The following is a 24,154-nucleotide window of genomic DNA, read 5'->3' as shown; positions in this document are numbered from 1 at the left end:
AGTATAATGTATTGTTTTCGTTCAGATTGATATACTCAGTTACTGTACTCCAGGTGTTTAGCATTGCAATGATTTCTAGATCATAATTCAAAACTGAATTAACTGCTTTTACACTTTTTTACTCTTCAGCTCCCAAACTATTAAGTATTAATGAGAAAATATGATGCCCTTTGTGAACTTACTGATACAATGTGAAGTAATTGTGGTGCTGGTCATAGGGGAAAAAGTATGCAGATATGCTTGGAATTGCCCAGTTACTAACTTCTCTCTAATTTCCCCCTAACAGGGAAGAGGTCAGAGACTTTTTGATAGCCAGCCAAATAAGTTACATCATAAATGTTTTAAAATGACAAATAAAACTCCATTAATTGTGACCTGTTTCTATGAAACTGTAGTGATGCACCAAAGTCAAAACAGATTGAAATCATGCTGTGCTTTTCCTTTCTGGTGTTTTCAGGATATTTATCTTAGCAGAATATTTGCTAACTGTGGCTGAATTGAAGGTATGTTGGAAATGTCATCAGCCATTGTCATGCTAAGATGTGTAGATGGGCGAAGAGTTACATTATTTCTTTGTCAGTTATTCCTTCACTGACAAACTGTATGCTAGGGATTTGAATTTTTTTCTTTTTTAATCTTAAAACTTTTCTGTGTTGTTAATTTCTTCCTTCACTTCTGTATTTTTCAAGCGCTTCAAGTTCAGTTTGAACTGTCTGATTTGTTCAGTTGTATTTGTGTCTCTCTGAGACATGAACAGTGAGTAAACCTAATATAAAGTAATGTATAAAATAACATTGGGTAACAATTACAAGCCCTGACTCAGAGTTTCTTGTTTCATTTTAAAGACTGATTTTTTTTTTCACCCTTTCTGTTACGTTGGTTGTGTGTTCATTACCCCTGAAACTGCCTCTTTGGTTTATTCCTAGAAAAAATGTTGATGCAATTTGTATAAGGAACAGGGGAGTTAAAACTAATCCGGATCATGTCTCCTGTTTTCGTGTCACCAGCCTTAATACCATTTCTGAACTCCAGTGGGGCGTGTGGTTTTGAGGAAGATTGCCGAGGGGCATAAAAGAAGAACTGCATCCTAAGTTTATGCTTCATTTCCGCCATGTGCTTGAATTCAGCCTTCAGAAGTTTGTTTAGCAGAATGCTTAGCAGAGGCAAGAGAACTCTTGAGCACTAATGAGGTACAGAAAGATAAATACACTTCATAATAAATTCATGTTACTATCCACTCAGAACAAATTTTAAGGAGGCAAATGAAAATTAAATATTTATAAATAAAATGAACTGAATTGCAAAACAAATTTCAGTCCTTAAGAGGAAGGGGAAGCCTTCTGAAAGCTAAAATTGCAATTACAGTAACTGGAAGGCTCAAATATTGCACAAGAGATTTAGACTGACAGCAGATGAATAGTTTAGAGAAATGAACAACCGAGCAGCTCTATTTCCAGTAGACATAATAGACTCAGCAGATTACTTGTGGAGATTATATCCTCAGGATTGCAGAGCTACTAAGGTGTGTATTTTTTTGCCAGTTCTAAGCCTTAATGAACTATGTTTTAAAAGCACACTGAAAGATGCTGCTGCTACTTTTTAAGAAGGGAGCTCAGCTCTTAGTAGAATTTGTCTTCTCAGTAGGAGTATATGATCTTACCCTGGTTCTTTGCTTTTCAACTTGCTCTGTTATTTGATCTTCATATTGTTCCTGAGCCTTTGCCATGATGGCTGGATGCTTTCTTTTTGCTAAAAATAACTTGCAGTTTAAGAAAAGTTTAACAAAGAATTTACTTGATGTCCTGCAAAATCTGAATTTCAGAAACTTTTGTCTAGTTGATTTACGCTGATAACTTAAGCCTTTCAGCTTTAGATTGTTGAAAGGCAGACGTTTGTCTTCATAGAGATTAGATTGCAAAAAAAAAAAACAACCAACAATGGAGATTTTCACCCAAATAATGACTCTACACAGATCTTTACAGGTCTATACTTGTTGATCTATACTGTAAGGATCGATAGCAACAATCTACTTTGTATGATATTCAGCTCAGGATAACCAGCTGAAGCAGTATCTGAGAGGAAATTAATTGCTTCTTTTCAGTATGGCCTTTCAATGATGCAATGAAAGTAAGAGATGTATTTTGAAATATCTCCTCTGTTAGGTAGCCTCAGTTTTGCTTTCCAAGAATATTTCCCTGGTAAGTCCAGCATTTCCCTCTTTCTCTCTTGAGTCAGAGGACTACCCATGTCACCATTTCCTTGGTAGTTATAAAGTCCTCCCATGAGTTTCTCTGTCCTTTTGCTTCTGAGTAATGCCTTCTCTCTTGCTGGTGGTTTGTTTTGTGCTTTTGTGTGTGTGTGTGTGTCAACATATCTTAATTTGTCAGAGACTTCTGGAACACTGACTCCTCTTGGGTTTGCCTCACATTTCTGGCATCCCTGATGGTGTGGATCTCCATTCTCCTGGACACTGTAAACCAGTAAAAATACCTAGTGCTTTTAGTTTGTTTTTCCAGGTTTGCAAATTCAGATCTGCTCCTATTGCCACACTGCTTGGTAATGTAAACATTTTGTATATATATGTTGCTTATAGTAGCTTTTGTTTGAAAAACAGTACTGCTGTTTTTTTTTTTTTTTACAAAGTTAAACCTTCCTGAATGAGACTTGAACAGATGAAAAAGATGGATTGCTAAGATTTTTTTTGTGCCATGAGTTAATTTCTGGCATTAAAATCATCAGACAGTCCCATCAGAACTGGAGAATGTACAGTTCTAAACACTCAGTAGCCATGTTTTTTGGATAAAGTATTTATTTTAAAACCCAGTATAGTTAGCAGATTAAGTATGCCACTTGTCTGTAACGTGCAATGCACAACATCCTGGAACAGAAGTGAAAGCAAACAGATTGACTAAGGTGGGATTGTCATTTTACTTGCATAATATTGAATGTATGTGCATAATATTGAACGTATATTGAACATATGTATATATACATACGTATACATATGTATATGTATATGGAACGTATAGTGAACGTATGTGCATAATATTGAACGCATATTGAACGTATGTGAGCAGGAGAGACAAGAGGGACCACGGATGGGTGTTACCATGTAAGCATGCAGGCTGTTTCAGGTGCTGTATAGTTTTGAGCATGTGAATTGGGACTAATTCAACTGAGAAAGAGCACAGCTATCTATAACAGCAATACAGCGACCTGGGAATAAAAATAGGTTTCAGATATATATATATATATTTAAAAAGACAATACCAATACCTTATATGGCAGCTAGAGACTTCTTGGGCTGGAGAATGGACAGTGAGGGCAGAGGGCAGGGGCTGAAGTGTGCCTATAAAGGGTTTCAAGAACCTTGTGCCAGCATCAGACTTGGTGCACTCTGGTCTCATGGTCATCTAGTATGCTTGAAGGCCTAAATTTTGTACTTTTTCCTTTGGCAAAGCTACCTGTATATCCTTGGCATTAACAGACCTTAAGTTGTGTTTTTTCTGTATTTTTGCAGCCACCATCATACTGATTTACTCAGATGGACTGTGGATTTACAGTTCTTGGGGATTTCTTGATCTTTGTCTCTTTTCAAAGAGTGAGGAGACCAGGGAGCATATTGAGTCCATTTGGTAGCACCAGGAGTTAGTGTGGCACAAGCCCAGGAAGACGCATTCTGTAAGTGCTAGGACACAGAAGTAGTTTGGTCTTTGTGTTGTAGACTGGTGGGAATAGGTTTCAAAATGTGAGATATGTGCTGGAGAGGCATGAAGATAGCTCAGAATGCAGCTACAACCATGTGAACAATGGGTTGTTCAGCAGTGAGCCACGTATCAGTTTATCAGATACATTCAGGTAAGGAAATGTATCCTGTGTATAACTTGGTTTGCACCAAGGCACACTGAAGACTTACAGGAAACCTGGAAGGTCTGATGCTGTCTTCTCAAGCTTTATAAACAGCCTGGGAAGTCTTAGAAAAATTGTGATACAGAAATTGTGGAAATTGAAAATTCTAAAATAAAGTTCTATTCTATGTATATATATGTATCCTCAGTCTTAAAAAAGCAAAGTCTACTATTTCACCTGAAATACAACAAATTTAGTCTATTTGAAAAGATTTTTTTTTTTCCCTGGGGAAACTGTGCTATTAGGTAGCATTAAGTAGAAGAACTGATATTTCAATTTTCTTTTTTTAAGGGAAGAGTTTAACTTTTAAGAAGTCTTACAGTACCTGGAATATCAAATCTCAAAAGATGTAGCATAGGAATTGCAAAAATGTATGTACCAGATTATTTTCAGTACTTTCTACTATATAATATTTTTGTTTGTTCCAAAGGTATGAAGTTTTTTGCTAAAAATAATCCATGGAGATAATCTCATTGTGCTTAGAAACCCTGCGGGATCAGCTTTCAGGGTTTTCAAATTTATGACCTAATAATAATACAAAAAAATTAAAGTTCTAACAAAAAAAATCATGGAGCAGCTCAGCAGAGATTTAGAAATTCTGTACAGTAGTCATTAAGTGCCTTTTTTCTGCAGCTCTCAGGTTCCATAACTATCAATTCTGCAGAAGCAATCTAAACTCTTCTTAAACGATTACCCAGAAACTTTCTAAGGTGGAACTCAGTTGCACATGAAGAAGTTTATGATTTTTGTTTCTGAAATTTTAAAGATGGATCTAACTGTCTGCACTAATGCAATAAAGGTAAGGACAAAAGCATCTTACATTTAGAGGCTCGCTTTGGTTTTTGCATCTTCACTGGAAAGAAGTTTTGTGCAAACAATTGAATGGTATGCAAGAGAAAAGCTTGCTCCACGGGCACCCTGGGAAAAATCTCGTAACCATGCTCTGCAGACTGTAGGGAAATTAGAGACATTTAAGCATGTTACATATGGTTTCACTAGTCATATAATGTTGTCTAGGTTTCTTCTGCAGCAGAGGAGTAGTCTGGAACCGCCTATTTTAAGCTACAGTTTTATCACTATTTTAAATGAAACTGGGTTCAGGCTACTTTTCTCTACGTACAGATTTCTTTCTGTAGGTGGTTGTTGACTTATATTGGGTTTTATGTTTCTGAAAGATTTTTGTCTGGGGTGCTTTCATCTGAATTTGGAGGTTAATTTTCACCTGAATCTGTTCGCTGATATTACTGAATGTGAACATACAAAGGCCTGTAGGAATGCTTAGCTGAGGAAGGATGGGGTTGTTCCTTTCAACAGCAGCCGGAGTTGAACAAACCCAGCTCTCCCAGCCTATCCTCATATGGCAGCTTCCCAGTCCTTTGATCATCTTGGTGGCCCTTCTCTGGACCCCTTCCAGCCTGTCCACATCCTTTTTGTATAGCGGGGACCAGAACTGTACACAGGACTCCAGGTGTGGCCTGACAAGCGCTGAGCAGAGTGGGGTGATGACTTCTTTCTCTCTGCTGGTGATGCCCTTTTTGATGCAAACATTAAGTTAGTTCAGGTATCTGTAGCTCCTGATTCTCCTCTAGTCTCTTTGTGTTTCTTATTGTTGTTTCCCTGCTGAATTTGGTTTAATTTTCCAGTTGGGTGTTTTCCCTAGCAGCTTTCAAAAATCTGCAAGATACAAGAAGATAGAAGCAAAAGCTGTGGGTTTGTTTTCTGCAGTGTGTTTTTTCCAAGAAGAGTTTGCAAACATTAATCTTTTTTTCAGTGGAAAAAAATACTTTCTTGATCGTCGTAGGAAGGTGACAATGCCTCAGCCACTGTGAATAAAACAGCATTATATGGTATTCTTTTACAAGAAAAACCTATCTTTTTTTATACTGTAATATATAAAGATATTAATCAGTAGTTGGGACTGAGTTTCAGCTTTAGCTTGTAAGCCTATTCCAAGGAAGTGAAAGGGAATAGACTGGAGGACTTTTCATATGGACGTGTCTTCTGCCAAGATGTTGTTTTAACATGGAAGTACACTCTGTGTATGCTTTGGCTCTTGTTTTCATTGGCTCATTCTGGAGAAACAAAATAAAGGAAAAAAGAGGCTTACAGAAGCATGCTTTTGACCTGAAGACAGCTACTATAGAGCTTCTAATTTTCGCCATACTAAAGAACAAAGAGGCAGACTTCACTGAAGCACTGTGTAATAAAATTAAATAATGGAAAATGAGTCTGTGAGGTTAAAATAATTGTAGCGATACAATACTGTAAGGACTACGCCAAGGCACAGAGGGACAATTTGTTCTTAGTTTTTGTTTCCACTGTCCTGTTATTAAACACACCTCACCAAAACATTATCTCAATATCAAAAGACAACATTCTTGATGTCCTACATGTGGTAATGCTGACTCAAATCTTTCTTGCCCAAACTCTTTGCAAACTTATACTAGCCCTGCAAAAATCACATGTTCAGCAACTTATCTACAAAAGCTGAATTCTTGTTCATCGTGTTCAATATCAGCTGGCATAAATTCTGTGGGCCAGTTTACCATTGCCATTTAGGCTGAATTGCTTCATGCATGTGAAGTGGCATTGATTCAAGGGGGACTAAAATGTGTGAGTGTTCTGTAGAAGAAAGAAGCAATTTTTCTAGCTGTTTCTTTGATAGTAGAAAATCTGTCTGCTTTATACTATGCCTTTTAAGAAGGTGAGTTCATTAAATCCCAGAGCTGTTACCATTTTGAGCCTTACAACATTTGTATGTATGACCACTGAAAAATAAGATAGTTGCTCCAGCAACTGAGAGTTTCATCTCAAGGTACAAAAACACTTAAAGTTAAGAGGATGTTTTCTGGCTGCATTGCACCTGTGTAGCTAGAACCACATTTTCAAAGTCTTTCATCTTTCATTTCAAAGTCTTTTATCTTTGTGTTTACCTGTGATGTGTTAGCAGCATTGTCTGTGTTATCTTTCTATTTCTGATGACAGGTAGAAAGACCTTTATAAAAAATTGTTTGAATACCTGGTTTTACTGAAGCCAACAGCAGCTACAGCTGTTAACTGTAGTGGGGCCAAGATTTCACATCAGCATCCTCTTGGAAGAGGATTCTCACTTAGAACACTTAGAAGGGTAGTTGTCATAGGTGACTCCCTCCTGAGGGGAGCAGAGGGGCTGATATGCTGACTGGACCCCACCCACAGGGAAGTCTGCTGCCTTCCTGGGGCCAGGGTAAGAGATGTCACTAGGAAACTCCCTAGTCTGATAAGCTTCTTAGACTATTAGACGTTATTGGTTCTCCATGTCAGCTGGGAAGAGATAGGAAGAAGTCCAAAGGCTATCAGAAGGGATTTCAGAGCCTTGGGACAGGTGGTTGAAGGATCAGGTGCTCAAGTAGTATTTTCCCTGATTCTCTCAGTAGCAGGGAATAATCCTGAATGGAACAGGCAGGCCCAGCTGATCAACACATGGCTCCGAGGCTGGTGTCATGGGCAGAACTTTGGATTTTTTTGATCATGGGATGGTCTGTTCAACACCAGGGCTAATGACATCTGATGGTATTCAACTTTCTCAGAAACGGAAAAGAGTTTTTGCTCAGGAGCTAGCAGGGCTGATTGACAGGGCTTTAAACTAGATTGGAAGGGGGAAAGGGGCAGTACTAAGATAGTCAGCCATGGGCAATAGGTGGACACGCCAAAGTTGGAGGAGCAACATGCTAGTGAGACTCTTCAGACTGCAAATGTGGCAATGGGTATAATGAACTGCCCTTGAAGTGTTTCTACACAAATGTGTGCAGCATGAGAAACAAGTAAGAGGAGCTAGAAGCCTTGGCTCAGTCCCAGAGATACAGCATCGTTGACGTAAGTGAAACCTGGTGGGATGAGTGCCATGACTGGTGTGCCATGATGGAGGGTTACAGACTCTTCAGGAGGCATGGGAGGTCTATGGGGATGCTGTTCACCACTGTGGGGAGGAAATGTGTGCAGCCAAAGCTCAATTAGAGTTGAAACTGGCCAGTACCATGAAGGACAATAAGAAGGGCTTTTTTAAATACATGAATGGCAAAAGGCAGGCCAGAAATAACATTGGCCTATTGCTTGATAAGAATGGTCACCTCACAAGCAGGGACATAGATAAGACAGAGACATTTAATGCTTTCTTTGACTCTGTCTTCAACACTGATGAGAGAACTGTGACTGCGGGAGTGATAAATTCCCAATAAACCCCAAAGTTCTGCGGGACTTGCTGCTCCAGCTGCATCCCTATAAGTTGATGGGGCCTGATGAGATTGATCCGAGGGTACTTAAAGAGCTGGCTGATGTCATAGTGAGACCTCTCTCAATGATTTTTCAGTGCTCCTGTGAATCTGGAGAGGTCCCCGTTGACTGGAAGCTGGCAAACTTTGTCCCAGTCTTCAAGAAGGGCAACAGGGATGACCCTGGTAACTACAGGCCCATCAGTCTCACTTCTATGCCTGGTAAAAGTATGGAGAAGATTATTCTGGGGGTTATTGAAAAACACCTGAAAGACAATACAGTCATTGGTTCCAGCCAGCACGGGTTCACAAGGGGAAAGTCCTGCTTAACAAACTTAATTTCCTTCTATGACAGGGTTACCCACCTAGATGACCAAGGGAAGCCAGTCAATATAATATTTTCGGATTCCAGGAAAACTTTTGATACTGTCTCTCTCAGTATCCTCTTGGACAAAATGTCCAGCATACAGCTGGGTAAACACATAATGCAGTGGGTGAGCAATTGGCTGATGGGTCGGCCTCAAAGGGTCATAGTAAATGGGGTTACATCAGGCTGGTGGCCAGTCACTAGTGGGGTTCCACAGGGATCCATCTTAGGGCCAGTACTCTTTTAATGCCTTCATCAATGGCTTGGATGCAGGACCTGAAGGAATACTAATTAAGTTTGCTAGTGACACAAAATTGGGAGGAGCTGTTGACACTCTCAGGGGCAGAGAGGCCTTGTAGAGAGATCTAGGCAAATCAGAGAGCTGGGAAATCACCAACCATATGAAGTTTAACAAGGGCACGTGCTGGATTTTGCACCTGGGGCCCAGCAACCCTGAATGTACAGACAGACTGGGGAAGGAGAGGCTGGAGATCAGCTCTGCAGAGAGGTTCTGGTCGATGGCGAGCTGAACGTGAGCCAACAGTGTGGCCTGGCAGCCAAGAGGGCTAGCCGTGCCCTGGGGTGCATCAAGCCCTGCATCGCAGCTGGTCGAGGGAGGGGATTGTCCTGCCCTGCTCTGCGCTGGTGTGGCCTCACTTCTGGTACCGTGTTCGGTTTTGGGTGCCACAGTACATTGAAGATATAAAGCTACTAGAGAGTGTCCAGAGGAGGGCCACGAAGTTGGGAAGGGTTTAGAGGAGAAACTGTATGCGCAGTGGCTAAAGTCACTTGGTTTGTTCAGCCTGGAGGAGACTGAGGGGAGACCTCATTGCAGCCTGTAGCTTCCTCACAGCGGGAAGGGAAGGGGCAGGCACTGGTCTCTTCTGTCTGGTGACCGATGACAGGACCCAAGGGAATGGCAGGAAGATGTGCCAGGCGAGGTTTACGTTGGATATTAGGAAAAGGTTCTTCCCCCAGAGGGTGGTGGAGCACTGGGACAGGCTGCCCAGGGCTGCAGTCACGGCACCAAGCCTGGCAATATTCAAGAAGAATTTGGACAATGCCCTCAGAGACACGGTGTGAATTTGGGGTTGTCCTGTGCAGGGACAGGAGTTGGACTCAATGATGCTTGAAGATCCCTTCCAACTCAGGACATTCTGTCATTCTATGATTCTAACAAAACCATTGAAAATTGTTCTTCAGAATGAATTTTACTGGGGCTTAGCACAAAGGTTTAAGTGGAACATAACGGTTTAGTCAGGCTCTGGACCTGAGCATTCCAGAGATACATTTCATCCTCTTTAACCTGTATGGCAAGATTCTTGATACATACTTCTCTTGTTTATAAACTATTCTAGCACATGACAAATGTGGAGAAGGCTGCATAGAAGAAACTATTTTTGTTGCTGTTTTAGAAATAAACTATTGACATTCACTTCCAGCTTAAATTATGTGATTAATTTCCTTAATTGCCTTTGATCGGGTCAATTATGATTAGGCCATTGGTCACTGATGTCCTATACTGGGTAAATGCCATTTCTGGCTGGTAACATTATTAGTGATCTTAGGGGTAAAGAAGCGCACAAATCATTGGACTTGTTTATGTAAGAGGGCTGGTTTGTTTTTTTTTTTTTAATTTTTAATGTGCTATTTTAGGACAAAGTGGTATTACTGGATTACTGTTTCACTTGACAGCTGTGTTGCTTTAATTGTGTCTTTTAATGGCTTGGACTGAGGATGAGTTAGATGAATGCAATAAAGGAGTTAGTTTATCTTAAGTAATATGAATGTATTTTGATGGTCCTACTTATTTGGACAACTGCTTTTTATTAGCATTGTTTCATTTGTGTTTCATTTTGGAGAACTACTATGGAAAGAAGATTGCCAAATAAAGCCGGAACAAGCATCAGGTATACAAAGTTTGCACTTGACTCAGACAAGTTTGCCGTTTGTTCCATTTTCCTTTTATAGCAAATGTTTCTTTTGAACAAAACAAATGACAGCCTGCATTTGTAGGCTTTGATTCAACAAACACAGCTGGTGTTTGCATCTTTGAAGTCAAACTTGAGTTGCTTAGTATCTTAAAGTTAGCACATGTGGGTTCTGCTAGGTTAAAGCCATATAGAAATACATCTGAATTTCCCCTCCATCTCTTCCCCACCTTAATTTACACATATACATTTAGATCATACAATTTCTGTAATTCTGCATTTTAGGAAGTGCACTACGGCCTTGGATCTTTGCTCTGGTCCCCTCACCCTCAGCAAGAACTCTTTGAGTCAGTCTTCCTGCAAATAGAGTTGAATTTGTTCATGCACTGAGGAAAATGTGATCATGGAAATGGAAAACAATGTATAGAGGCACCAGACTTATTAATTTGAAAATAAGATTTTTTCATCCTTAGAAGTTGGAAAGAACAAAATAACATCAGAAGGTTTTTGGTTTGGGTTTTTTTTTTTTTTAATTAACGACTGGCAGAAAAGTGGACTAAGAACTTTTTATGTTTGTACAAATCTGTATTATAACATAAGAAGAAGATTCCCTCCTGCTTAGGGAATGTACCTAAGACCTATGGATTGTTAAAGAACCATGGATTTTTCACCCAGAAGGTGGGTTGCTTTTGAATATCAGCACTTAACTTAGTGTTCCCAAAATAGCAGAATCTCACACAGGAAATTAATTCCAAATATCTTTTACAATATGAAGATGCGTAGAGTCATCTTGGAGTGGGTAGATTTCCTGTGGCCTTTTACATACTAACTGCAATAAAATAAGCACTTTTATTTTCTGTTTATGAAATTAAAGCTCATGCAGTTGTATTTCTATGAGTAAGATTTAGTGTTATATGTAATAAAAAGTGCAGATCAAACTCAGTCATAGCATTCCCTATATTGAACAGTACCATAATGTGTGGATAGTCCTCTTGTCATCAATGGGACTATTCAGTCTCAGGAAGTGTGGTACAGATGAGCTTTGCAGTAGTGGGATGGGTTGGAGTTTGTTCAAAGGGATTATTTTAACATTAATTTCTAGCAATGTCCCACACTGAGAGGTATGTTATGTAAGTTACGATTTATTCTGTGCAGCTTTAAGTTGTGCTCACCTGTTCACGTCAGGAATTCTGTGTGAACGTATTGGCAATTTCGTCAGAGTTTATTCAGTAGCTGTATGTTCAGCCAGAGCCTTTACGTGCATAATGCGATATTAATTCAAACAGCCTCAAAACTGAAACAGGTTTCTGCATGATCTTTCTCCCTTTTTCCTAGGTGAGCTCAGACCTACTTTCTCATGTAATGCGTCAAACTGATCCGGTGTTGTTGCATTGGAATACTTTAACTGGTGTGTTTAACTCCTGAATGTCAATATTAATCAGTCACCAACGTGAATCCATACAAGCTGTGTATGGAAGAGCAAGCTGTACAGTTCCTCTGAAATGGGATATTATAATTTGGATATAGTTTCAGAACTGATATGTTCAAATCCTTTAGATTACCAGTGTTGTGACATACGAATTAACAGTACTTGCTGTTTTCTTTTCAAGAAAGCAGTGGGACATCACTTGTAATCCAGGGTCAAATATTGTTACTACAGAAGTTGATGGTGAGGTTTGCATTGATGTTCATGGAGCAGAATTAGACCCTGAACCATCAGAATGTGGTGGTTATTGCACTGACCAAATCTTTCACCTGTGCTGTCAACTTTGAACTTGTGCTACACAGACCTCCAGTAACTGAGTTGTCTGACGTTGCTTATGCCTCCCCTTGTTCAATTTACAGGGGACCCACTCATACAAAGCTTAAAGGAGGATTGGAACTAGAAATGAGATGTTCTCCTAGACAGGGAGATCTGCCTCTTAAGCACCTACCCAGCTTTTTTAAATCTGATAATAATCTGGGTGGCTGAATATAGCCTTTGCTATTCCAAAATTATACAAAAAATTGAGGACAATAATGTGGAGGGATGAAACAAGTGATATGTACTAAAAAATGTAACAAGTATATATAGATAAATTAGGGGAATATAAACATTAGCAGAATCCTGAACAAGTAAATATTGTTCCTACTAAGTTTTATGGCAAATTTCCTGTTGATTGATTAGGGCCAGGAATTTACCTTCAAACAGAAGTTGAGGCTGAGGTGGGGAGAGAGGTTAATTGGCAGTAGCTGTACTTGTCAGCAGTGAAAGTGTAAATGGATTTTCTAATGCATACTATTATCTGGAATATATAGTATGCTGTGGTAGCATACTGTGTGCCATGTGCCTCACCTTTTAATGTTACTCCCCCTCATTTTTAATGACTCGTTCTGTATATTAAGTGTGGAAACTATTCCAACAGTGAGACTGGCACATTCTTTACACAGCTGAATTGACACATCTGAAGCTGCCTCTGGCTACCGCTTGTAGACTGCCTTGCCTTTCTTTCATGGAGAATGTTTTTTGCCTAACTTTAGTCACGCAAATCCTGTAGTACGATGTTGTCATAAGTCCTTGCACAGTAGAAGGCGGCAGTCTGCCTCCTTTTCTATATATGGCTTTTATGTTGTTGCCGTGTACTGGCTCTGACGTCATATGAAAATCACATGCATTTTGTGTGAACTAAATGCATTAGAGGGGAAGAAAAAGGTTTTCTGCAAGAGAGAAAAATATCTATCCACTTGGGACTTGTTTAATAACAGTAATGAAATATAATAATAGAAGATACTTATTTGATGTTCCCCCTTTGTAAAGGAAAAACACCACCAAAATTAAAAAACCACACAGCTCAGGTGCTGGTAGTCAAGGGCAGGGCTCCAGAAGCTCCTTTGTGCTAGCAAGCAGTACTAGGGCATCTGCTGGGCACCAGAACTGGGTCTTCTCTGCTGCTGCATTGCCGGAACAGCCACTGCTGTGCCCTGGCCCAGGCCAGCTGCCCCTCTCCCAGGCAATTCCTGGGCAGGACTTAGGAGCTGGCACGACCCAACATCCATTTCTAGGTTGTGCCTTCTCTGTTTTGCAGTCTAAGCACTTTAGTAGTAGAGACCTTATCAGTTCATCAACAGTTTCAGTGTCAGAAAATGGTCCTGGCCATGTTTACTTTTTATATATACATGTATATGCATGTGTAAACAAACAAACGAACAAACAGACACATACATAGCCAAGGAGTCTCAGTTCTATCAAGAGGAGATTTGCAAAGCTGCATACGCAATTAGCAATTTATTTTGAATATCAGTGGGATCTAAAAGTTCTCCTGTTAGTGTCTCTGAAAGCTGTTTTAGTCTCTCAGATGCACACTTTGAAATATGTCAGTTTTCTAAGTGCCTTTGTGGAGCCTAAAATTACAGTCACTCTTAGAGTTGCGTTCTGGACTGAGTTCCTGTTTTCCCACCTGCTTATAACATGTTAACTCAGTTTTAAAGCTTTTAAGTGTGCCTTTTCTGAGGCCCGTGCCAGCACACCTTTGCTGTTATGGAGATATATTGCATATGAAAAAAGCATAGTTTATTACGTTTTCACCTTTAAATAGCTTGGTTAGTGCTATGAGAGGCCTCAAATGAGCTTCCTTACCTAAGCTTGACCTTTGCCAGTTGCGTACTCACATCTTTGCCTCAGTGAAGCTACTTTTTCCCCATTTATCTAGATTTTATAGTTGTGTTCAGGGCATCCTTTTATCTTCCATGGTCAGCAACTTCAGTTTAGCATTCCTGTAATTCTTAAATTGAATTTTGATGAACAGATTTTGGTAATCTCTTATAAACTGCTTTTCACTGTTTCTTTCCAGTGGTGGTGTGGCATTCCTGAACAGCTTCTGACTTAGCTGTCTCCATTGCTGATGTACAATGCACGTTGCTCCTTCATCTCTCACAGATGCAGGGAAGGGGCCAGAGTAAGATTGGTTTTATGGTTGGATTAGTTCAGCAAGCTGCAGTCAACTCTGGTTGTTGCCAGGTAGCTGAGGAAGTACAAGAAATTGCTTGTAAGGCAGAGGGTGATCTGCCTCCTAGGTTTGGATTGCTCCTTATCCCTAATTGGTTTACTGTTCCATCCAATTTTTGTTAGCCCTCTGTAGTTCTTTAAGTATTTTTAATTGCTTCATAACATATAGAAAGAAAATGACTGAGTATAAGTATTTGGCATTTATGCTTTATACAGATTAATTATGTGTTAGATGTGCAGTATTTCCTTTTTTGTTTTTAAATTTGTAATGTTTTCATGTCAATTAATGACCTTGTTCTTGTGCCATGAGGCAGGGAGAAGGAAAACCTTTATTTGCTTTCTTCATACTTCATCATAGTGCACGTTAGTCATTGATGGTCTGTTCCTTTCAGAAACTGATTTTTTTTTTGATTCTTTGTGATTATTGTATATGAGGTTTCCAGCCCTTAGATCATTTGCATTGCTTTTCTCTGAATCCTGCCTAGTTCTGCAGTATCCTTTTTGAGACTGGGTAATCAGAAGCACATACAGCATTCCAGATGAGACTCCACCACTGATTTAATCATGGCATTACAATACTTTCTGTGTTATTCACCATCCTATTTCTTATCCTTCAAAACATCATGTCTGCTTTTTTACCACAGCTCAGCATTGAGCTGAGGTCTTTAATGAGTTTTCTACAGTGATACCAGACTATTTTCCCAAGTTCACACAGTTAATTTAGGATGACGAAAGTATGCTCTTCCTTTTTTCTTCTGTCCAATGTGGGTTATTTTGTATGTACTAACATCAAGTTTCATTTGCCATTTTGGTGATTACTTTGGTTTCTCTTGTAAACTTTGCACAGTCCTGTCTGGACTTGACCACCCTAAATAACTTTGAAACACCTGCAGCTTTTTCTTGCGTACTACTCAGCCTTTGTTCCAGTTTTGTTTCAGTTATACTTAGAAACAAACAGCTTTATCTTATAGCGATCAACTTAGTGTTTCGGTAAAGAAAATTGACCACTTATTACTGCTACTTTATTTTTGTGTCTTAGTCAATTTTGATTTATGGCAATACTTCACAGCTCACATATTTAATATACTGCTTCTCTGCTGACATTTTGAAAGGGACTTTGCTGAAGTCTGGTTTGTTTGGTTTTTTCTTTTTTGAGTTAAGGTGCCAGCCAGCTCAGGTGTTCTGTACTCTATCGATTTGTAACACAAGTAGTACTGGCTTCTCATACTGTTGCTGAATAAATCTACTCTAATTGTCACCCCTTTCTCATATTTTTCAATGGTGAAAAGAGGTCTTATGTTCTTGGAGTTTAGTAACCCAGTAAGTGACAGTCATAGGAGACAGGGCAAAGCATGGTTAATAATCTGTCATTCACATTGTTTAACCTATTTTTAAAGACTTCTGATAATGCATCTCCAGCCATTTGTCTTAGACCTTAAACTGTCCTTACTGTTACAAAGTTTTCCTGTACATTTGAAGGCTTTCCTTTTACCGAAACCTAATCACTGCTCCAGAAACTTGGAAACAGTGGCTCCTTTGCCTGTCCATCAAAGACATGGAGGACAGATTATTTCCTCTTTTTTTGCATTATCAGAGTATCTGTAGTTTGTTTTTAGATTTCACCTTCACTCTTCCTTAAGGTAAACATTTTCAATATTTTTTCACAGAGCATGCTATCATCTAGGTTTATTATTATTGTTGTTCCATTCTGTACCATTTCTACTTCATACACAACTTCTGTAAAATGCAGTTCCACAGACTGGACACAGCTGACACTTATCCAATGCTGAGCAGAGCCAAAAGAGGTAGTCAGATAAAGCTTATCTCAGGACGGAAGTTTCAGGCATCAGAAAGCAAAACCATTGTGAGTGTGAAAGAGCAGGGAAGTCCCAAATCTGCTGGCTGTTCCACTTACACTTCCAGTATTGATATTTCCAGATACCTGTCATCAGCTGATGTCTTTGAAACTCAGTTTGTCTCCTGGGACTTTGCTGATCAGGAATGCAGGAATGAAAAGTGTTCTTGCTGGTAGAGATGGCATGAATAGCTTCAGCAAATTTGGCTTTGTTTACTTTTATTTGGCATTTTATATTATTATTTTGTTAAATGTCCCAGCTGCTGTTTTCATTGTAATATTGTTCTGCGATATCGTGCTACAGTGTTAAAGAATCTGTGAGAAGCCTTTGCTAACTGTGTTGTTTTTTTAAGAGTTTTCAAGCATGAGATTATGAAAAACTAAAAGTCTGTTTTTATTTTCTCAGTGGGAAGATCCTTTGTCTTCATTCTATGGAAGATGATGAGGGTAAAGAAAAATCATGGGCCCATACCTTCACTTCTGTAAATTACCACCTTAAACTTTTTTCAACTTTCTCATAACTAGACTACAGTTATTGACACTCCTGCTATATTTTTGTATAGGAATGCATGAAATACATTAAAAATATAGCAATTACTTTACAGATCCCACATAATTTAAGTTTGCCTTTGACAAGAAGGGGGCAATTTGTGGTACAGAAAGCTGTTTTTATGTGGTACAGATTGGAAGGAAGGGGATTAGACTGAGATATATTTTTGGCTTTGTAATTTAAAATAAATCTCAGAATTTACAAAACCCTTGGAAATTCATCACATTTATTTGAACCAGACAAGCTAGAACAGTCCTATAATTCAAGTGGGTGGTCTGCAAGTATGAATACTATGCTGTCTGTGGAGTACATGGTGTTTTGACAAAGGAGGAATGGTACAGCAAAAGGGCAGAGTTTGTAGAGTGGTGTCAAAAGAGTGGAGCCCACAGGAAGAAGTTAAATGAATGAAGGAAAGAAAGAATACTACTGTGATCCTGAATGATGGGCCACTGTGTGGATTATTTAGCTGTCCAAAGGTGTTCTGAGCTCTGCAGATGAATTGCAGCCCTTGCCTGGCCAAAGTTGTCAACTGGCCCACACAGTAAGGATGAAACTAAAAGAATGAGGCTTTGCTGAACTTTCTCTGTTTCTTCTTGTCATGGTTTAACCCCAGCCAGCAACTCAGCCCCACACAGCTGCTCACTCATTCCCCCGTGGTGGGATGGGAGAGAGAATCAGAAGAGTAAAAGTGAGAAAGCTTGTGGGTTGAGATAAAGATAGTATAACAGGTAAAGCAAAAGCCGCATGCTTAAGCAAAGCAAAACAGGGAATTCATTCACTACTTCATGAAAAGGCCTTGAGTCTGTGTAAGTCCTGCTCAGCAATAACTAAAACTTCCCTGTATTATCAACACTGTTTCCAGCACAAATCCAGAACATTGCCCCATACTAGCTACCATGAAGAAAATTAACTCTACCCCAGCTAAAACCAGCACATTCCTACAGGTCATAATTATTTAAATTTTTGAAACTAAGCAGTGCCTTGCAGGTGAAAGAACAGTGCTGCTTTCTGCAAGAATTTTATATTTCCTCAAATATCCTTGCTTTTTATTTGCCTTTGGGACACTATTGCACACTGACCAGCATTCTTAACTAAATGATCACTGGTGAATGACAGTTGACTGAGAACCAAAAAATGTTCAGATTAAGACATCTTTGGTTTGAATGGCACAGGCCTGCATTTTATTTGTTGCTCCCCATTTTCCTAGCTTTGTAAAGATTCTCTGATACATCTCACAGCATTTAATCTTGATTATCTGCAACATTGTTGTGTCTTCTGCAGATTTTGCTATTGCATTGCTCATTACTTTTCTTGACTGACTAATTTTCATATGGAAGATTGGATGTCCCACCTTCAACATACTAATGTATTCTTTTCTATGTGATTTTCTTTCAGATTCTGTACTGTGCCAGTGTTTTGTCAGCTGCTCAGCCTCCATGAAACTTCTTCCGATGACTTGTATAATGTTTTCTTAAATATTTACTCACAGAATTAGTATTTTGCTGCTATTCAGAACCTGACAAGGATTTAAGGAATGCCAGAGGTTAATTAGCCTAGGCTTTAAAGTTTCACCAATTGTTTTTCAGGCTTTGTTGCAGGGAGGGGGAGGAGGAAGTATCAGTGTTGAAGTCTTAGGTATGACAGCAATTCACATGAACATGCCCAACCTGAATTAAGTAGTCCTGATGGTGATAACCACATAACTGGTAGTGCAGAGCTGAGCATGCAATGCAATATATGTCTGGAAAACTATATAAACCTCAAATGACCAGCCAGCACGATGCAATTCCCTACCCCAGTTAGTGTTCTATCTATTTTCAAGCTAGCTAGTTTCTGCACATAAGCTGTAACCAGTCGTTTAAATGCAGTCTAAAATACCATGAAATGTTTTAATATCACCATCAGAGTCACATAATATATAGCAATACGATCAAATTTGTCTTCTTTTATTTTTAACTATGTAGTTATTTTTGGGAAGTCTGTACTATGGTTCTACCATCTGTTCCATGGGCTTGTGGAGTATGCATAAACGTGGATAGGTAGCTGCTGATTTCCTGCATTTCAACTGTGACTGACATGGACATATCTCTGCTCACACTACTTGGACATGAAAAGTCTAAGAACTCTATTACACCCAAAGTATTCTTATTGTAGCATGGGTAATATAAGTTAGATGTCTTTTGTACACGCTACACAGTACATATTTGTTCATTATGATATGCTGTTTATAAGCCCATTGGCATTAACATGTACCATCTGTTTTGCTTCTTACATAGTCAGGTGATGTGGCTGTCCAAGAATCAGGGAATTATTTTACCTGCCAGCTTCATTGTTCTTGGTTTTCTTTGCATAAGCCTCCACTCCCTTTTGTAAACATATCCTGCTAGTCTTGTTAATTGTAAAATTGTTTTTTATCAGGTCCTACTAAATATACGTGGATGCCTTTTCAAAGATAAAATTCTCCCACTTTTCACCAGTCTGAACATCTGTGAATTTTGGCTGTCTGTATTTATTTCTCACCCTTACAACAATATTTTCTGGAAAGAGACATTAATGCCTAAGGAACATACTTATACAACACAGTACACATGTGGTTGCTATAATTAAGAAAGGAGGGTCCAGTGCATAGTGCACAAGTAAAGACGTTCAGAAGTAACTGCCCTGCACTGAATTTAATTTTGTGACCAAGCCCCAGCTGCTAGCTTTTTGCATAGCTGTGAGATTTTAGTGGCTCTGTGCCAGCTTACAGTTGCTGAAGACGTGACCCAAAGTATTCAACACTTATTTTTCAGGAGAAGACTGACTTACTGAGTCTGCTGGTCTCCCTCTTTTTTCCTTTCCTATAACTAGCTTTCAGCAACTAGCCTTGTCAGACTGTGATCTCAAAACTCACCCCTGTGTACTAAGAACCGTCTGTAATTATGGCAGAAGACAGTGCTGGGCAAAGGTACTTTAAGCTACATCTAAAGTTGTTACCTAGGATATATTAGTGTAGCAATGCCCATCATTACCAGCTTGGTATGAATTAGAACGTTGGCTTGAAGAGCACCATGCTAGTGCAGTACACTAATTCCAGTACTGGAGTTAGCTCATGTGGAGATACTTAATTTCTCCCTGCATAGCACTGCTTTGTCTCTATAAACACACTTTTTGTACCTCTGCTAACCTTGCTTTTAATTGCTGGCTCAGTCTGTGCTTTTCAACCTTTATTACTATCTGTTTCTCCATCTTTCCAGGGAAAGATCATCCTTTCAAGTCACATGGATACGTGGAAGAGGGTTTATGCTGTCATGTGTAATATCTATTTCATTCTGTTTGGGCAAAATCCATTGAGCTGCTAGTATTTTTTAACCAATGTATTCCAAGATAGATCTTGCTGCAAATGCTTAAGATGAGGACGCTATAAAGTTCAAACCTTGCTTTTTTAGGCTTTTGTTGAGTACATCTCGCACAACCTCGGCTCAACTCTTGGGCCTATTCCTTTTCTATTGCGCTATTATGCTCATGTGTCATCAGTCTGAGTGGATAGGTTTTCTTTTGTTTTATTCTCTTTAAGCCAGATGCTCATATTTGTAAGACTAATTTGGAAATGTGAGACAGAATTTCTCTCTTAAACAAATGGGGCCATCTGCTCAGAAAGTGGAGTGACAAGGTCTGGGGCTGAGGATGAGCCAACAGTTCATAAGTTTCTTCTGGGGCAGGAAGATTAGTCCTTCTTCCTTAGGGAAAAAAATCCTGATCTGCTCATTGATATCTGTGCTGTTGTGATGCTAGACTACTGGCCATGAGATGCTGACCAACAAATCCAAGTAACAGATAATGCAGATTACGTACTAATTACTACAGTAGTAACTGTGGACAATGTGGAAATAGGGTAGAGAACATATCTGAAGATGGACTTGTGAAACTGGGAGAAGCAGCCCATGTGGATGCTGTTCAGGTTTGCGAAGAACAGGGCAATTTCTGAAATACTGCAGTAATGCTACAATCTTCTGCAAGTGGGAGTGGCACCAGTGGTGAATGCAGAAGGGCATGAATGGGGGGAGTTTGTTGAACACTATTGACATGTGCCTGACCTTGTGTTTTTTAAGCCACTAAGCCCTTCAAGAGGGCTGGGGTATAGTAGTTTTACAGAGTGCCGAAGAGGATGGTAGTCCCACTTTTTGGCTCACAAATCATCTTATTTTAATTTACATTACTGCCAGGTTCATATCTTCTCCTTGTTCCTGAGATGTAAGCTAGACATATTACTAGTATAAGCTGAATATTCAGTAGTAATACATGCTTCTGTAAAACTGACTTAAAATGAATGGGAGATAAATGGTTGGAGCTTGCTGTCATATGCTTTATGCAAACAGTCTTTCTCCCAGAATGCTGATAGGCTTCTGATATATCCACTAGCTTTTCCTGAGCTTTACAGTGATTTTATTCTGCATGGGAAATAACAAGCCTATAGAGGAATTTAACTTCCCAGCTCATTCCTTAAGTAGGCACCACTCGTATTTAAATACATACATAAGTATCTGTTTGGATTCTGTAGTTAGGCTTTATCTTGCCAGGGTCATTTCTGCTTGGTTCTAGCTGTACCGAAACAAGGAAAACCAGTGAGCTGATGCCATTTAAGTGGGTCAAGCCTAGTGTACAGTTTAGCTAGGTAAGTAGGTCTGATTTCCTGTGCATTTAATTGAAGGAAGTATAACTATTCTGAACACATGCCAAAAATATGAGGTGAAGTTGCTTAATTAAATTAATAAAAAGATTAGAAGATGTATAATGAGGTATAAAGCTCATGAGTACATACACCTACATAACTCCAGCATCCACCTACGTTAGAGTGTGTAGGAGGCTTCACAAATATGTTTATTATCTTTATCAGAACCTTTATCTTTATCAGATGGTTGTTTTCCATACTGAAAGCACTCTGAGATTTGAAGAGAGTATAGGTGGCCAAAGTCTAAAGAAACAGAGTGAACCTCCTTTTCTATCTACCAAGTTTTACATTAATTTATTTCTAAAGATTTCAGTAGCTGTGATTCTACCCAGGCAAGAGGCATATAAGCCTTCAAAATTTTCACAGTGGTGTGAAGTCCCACTTGAGCCAACCAATGAAGGTAGCTGGTTTGAACAGCAGTTGGCAATAACAAACTTCTGGATAAAGCATAAAAAGAAATACAATTGGAATCATCAGTCTCACAGGTTTTTCATGTCCTGATGTGCATTGCACAGCGGTATGAATTTATTGTTTTTTCCCTGACCTTCATTTCTCTCAATTTTTTCAAGACTTGCTGCTTCTGTCATATTTAAAATAAGGTTGTATTTATTTTTAAGAAGGAAATGCAACTTCTGTGCTTGTAGCGTACTAGTTAGGGCTATGGGTGCTCTAAAATGAATGTCATAATATTAGTTGTCTGTAGAGATAAGCATAGAAAAATATTTTAAGTTTTTTATTAAAATGTGGTGCATTTCTCCGTCCATATAATCACATTTGCTGGGAATAAAAGCTAGTTTTACCATTTTCTCCACAAAGAACTACTTACATAAAAAAGAACTGGCTTTCTCCTAGTGAGCAGGGTTACTCCTGTGCTTTACTGTAACATTTATATTACTGCATACTGGAAGGGCTCATCATTCAGGCTAAGCCCACTTACTAAACAAATGAAAGATTGAATACATACATAATCTTTGTTCTATTTCTGCAAACATGTATTGCTATAGTACAACTTATACTGAATGTTGATTAATAGGCGAATATAATAGGATGTGGATTCCTGAATTAAGTATGACAGATTTCCAGTTTTGCATTAAGAAGCGCACAGGCGAGGTTTTCTGCTGTTGCGAAATGCTACTGAAATTGAAGGGTTTGGCAATCTACATACATTGACTTCCACAGATGATCAATATGGGAGCTCTTTATTTAGGCATCTGCTTTCCCAGAGGTTTGTAATACCACTGTTTCTGTTTTGGGATAAATTCTAGACAAGCAGGATCATTTAAAATCAGATCATTATTTAGGGCTGATGATGACTTAGGCAAGCAAGTTAACTTTGTTTTGGCAAATAGAGAGTCTCAATTTTAAGAATGCAGTTTGGTGTTCACAGAATCACAGAATCACACAGTGGGAGGGGTTGGAAGGAACCTCTGGAGATCATCTCATACAACTCCCCTGCTTGAGCAGGCACACCCAGAGCAGGGGGCACAGGACCACATCCAGGCAGGGTTTGAATGTCTCCAGGGAAGGGACTCCACAGCCTCCCTGGGCAGCCTGTGCCACTGCTCTGGCACCCGCACAGGAAAGGAGTTTTTTCTCATGTTTAGCTGGAACTTCCTGTGTTCCAACTTGTGCCCATTGCCCCTGGTCCTGTCACTGGGCACCACTGAAAAGAGCCTAGTCCCATCATCCTGACACCCACCCTTCAGCTATTTATAGGTATTGATGAAATCCCCCCTCAGTCTGCTCTTCTCGAGGCTGAGCAAACCCAGGCCTGTCAGCTTTTCCTCATAAGAAAGATGCACATCTTGGTATCTCTCCACTGGACTCTCTCCAGTAGTTCCCTGTCTTTCCTGAACTGGGGAGTCCAGGACTGGACAAAGTACTCCAAATGTGGTCTCACTAGGGCAGAGTAGAGGGGGAGGATAACCTCCCCCAACCTGCTGGCCACAATCCTTTTAATGCAGCCCAGGATATTTTTGGCCTTCTTGGCCACAAGGGCACACTGATGGCTAATGGTCAACCTGCTGCCCACCAGCACTCCCAGGTCATTCTAAGCAGGGCAGCTTTCCAGTAGTTCAGCCCCCAACCTGCACCGGTGCATGGGGTTGTTCCTCCCCAGGTGCAGGACCTTGCACTTGCCTTTGTTGAATTTCAAGAGGTTCCCCTCGGCCCAGCTCTCCAGCCTGTCCAGGTCTCGCTGGATGGCAGCACAGCCTGCTGGTGTATCAGCCGCCCCTCCCAGCTTGGTATCATCAGCAAACTTGCTGAGGTTACACTCTGTCCCTTCATCCAGGTCATTGATGAATATGTTGAACAGGACTGGGCCCAGCACAGACCCCTGGGGAACACTGCTAATGACAGGCCTCCGTCCAGAGCAGTGGGCTTCTCTGACTTCACTGTTGTTCTAGTGAAGTCAGCACAAGTCCTCCCTCTGATTTTAACAGTAGAAATGTTCCATATTTATGAAATCTATTTCAAATCCTTGAAAAGTGAGAAAGCGCCCTCTGAGTTTTTCTTTGGAGTATTTGAGAACAGGCCAAAGTCAAAATATAACCAGAACATGCGTTTGTTAACAGCTCCAGCAGTTGAGATACTT

General features: G+C 39.7%; 1 long non-coding RNA gene across 2 annotated transcripts in view; it reads left to right on the top strand.

The window, feature by feature from the left end:
* LOC135310460 (uncharacterized) overlaps nt 1-24,154 on the top strand; it is a 58,346-nt gene that overhangs the window by 12,578 nt on the left and 21,614 nt on the right. Inside the window, exons 3-6 of one of the 2 annotated variants that reach the window (XR_010370522.1) lie at nt 10,743-11,135; nt 11,793-11,865; nt 16,704-16,779; nt 17,461-17,557. This is a non-coding gene — a long non-coding RNA (uncharacterized LOC135310460). Of the gene's footprint in view, nt 1-10,742; nt 11,136-11,792; nt 11,866-16,703; nt 16,780-17,460; nt 17,558-24,154 lie in introns of those variants that run through there. The other variant, XR_010370521.1, reaches the window with a different exon arrangement.

Source organism: Phalacrocorax carbo, chromosome Z (genome assembly GCF_963921805.1).
Source record: "Phalacrocorax carbo chromosome Z, bPhaCar2.1, whole genome shotgun sequence".
Taxonomy (NCBI): Eukaryota; Metazoa; Chordata; class Aves; order Suliformes; family Phalacrocoracidae; genus Phalacrocorax; species Phalacrocorax carbo.
This window is presented reverse-complemented; position numbering and strand designations above follow the sequence as displayed.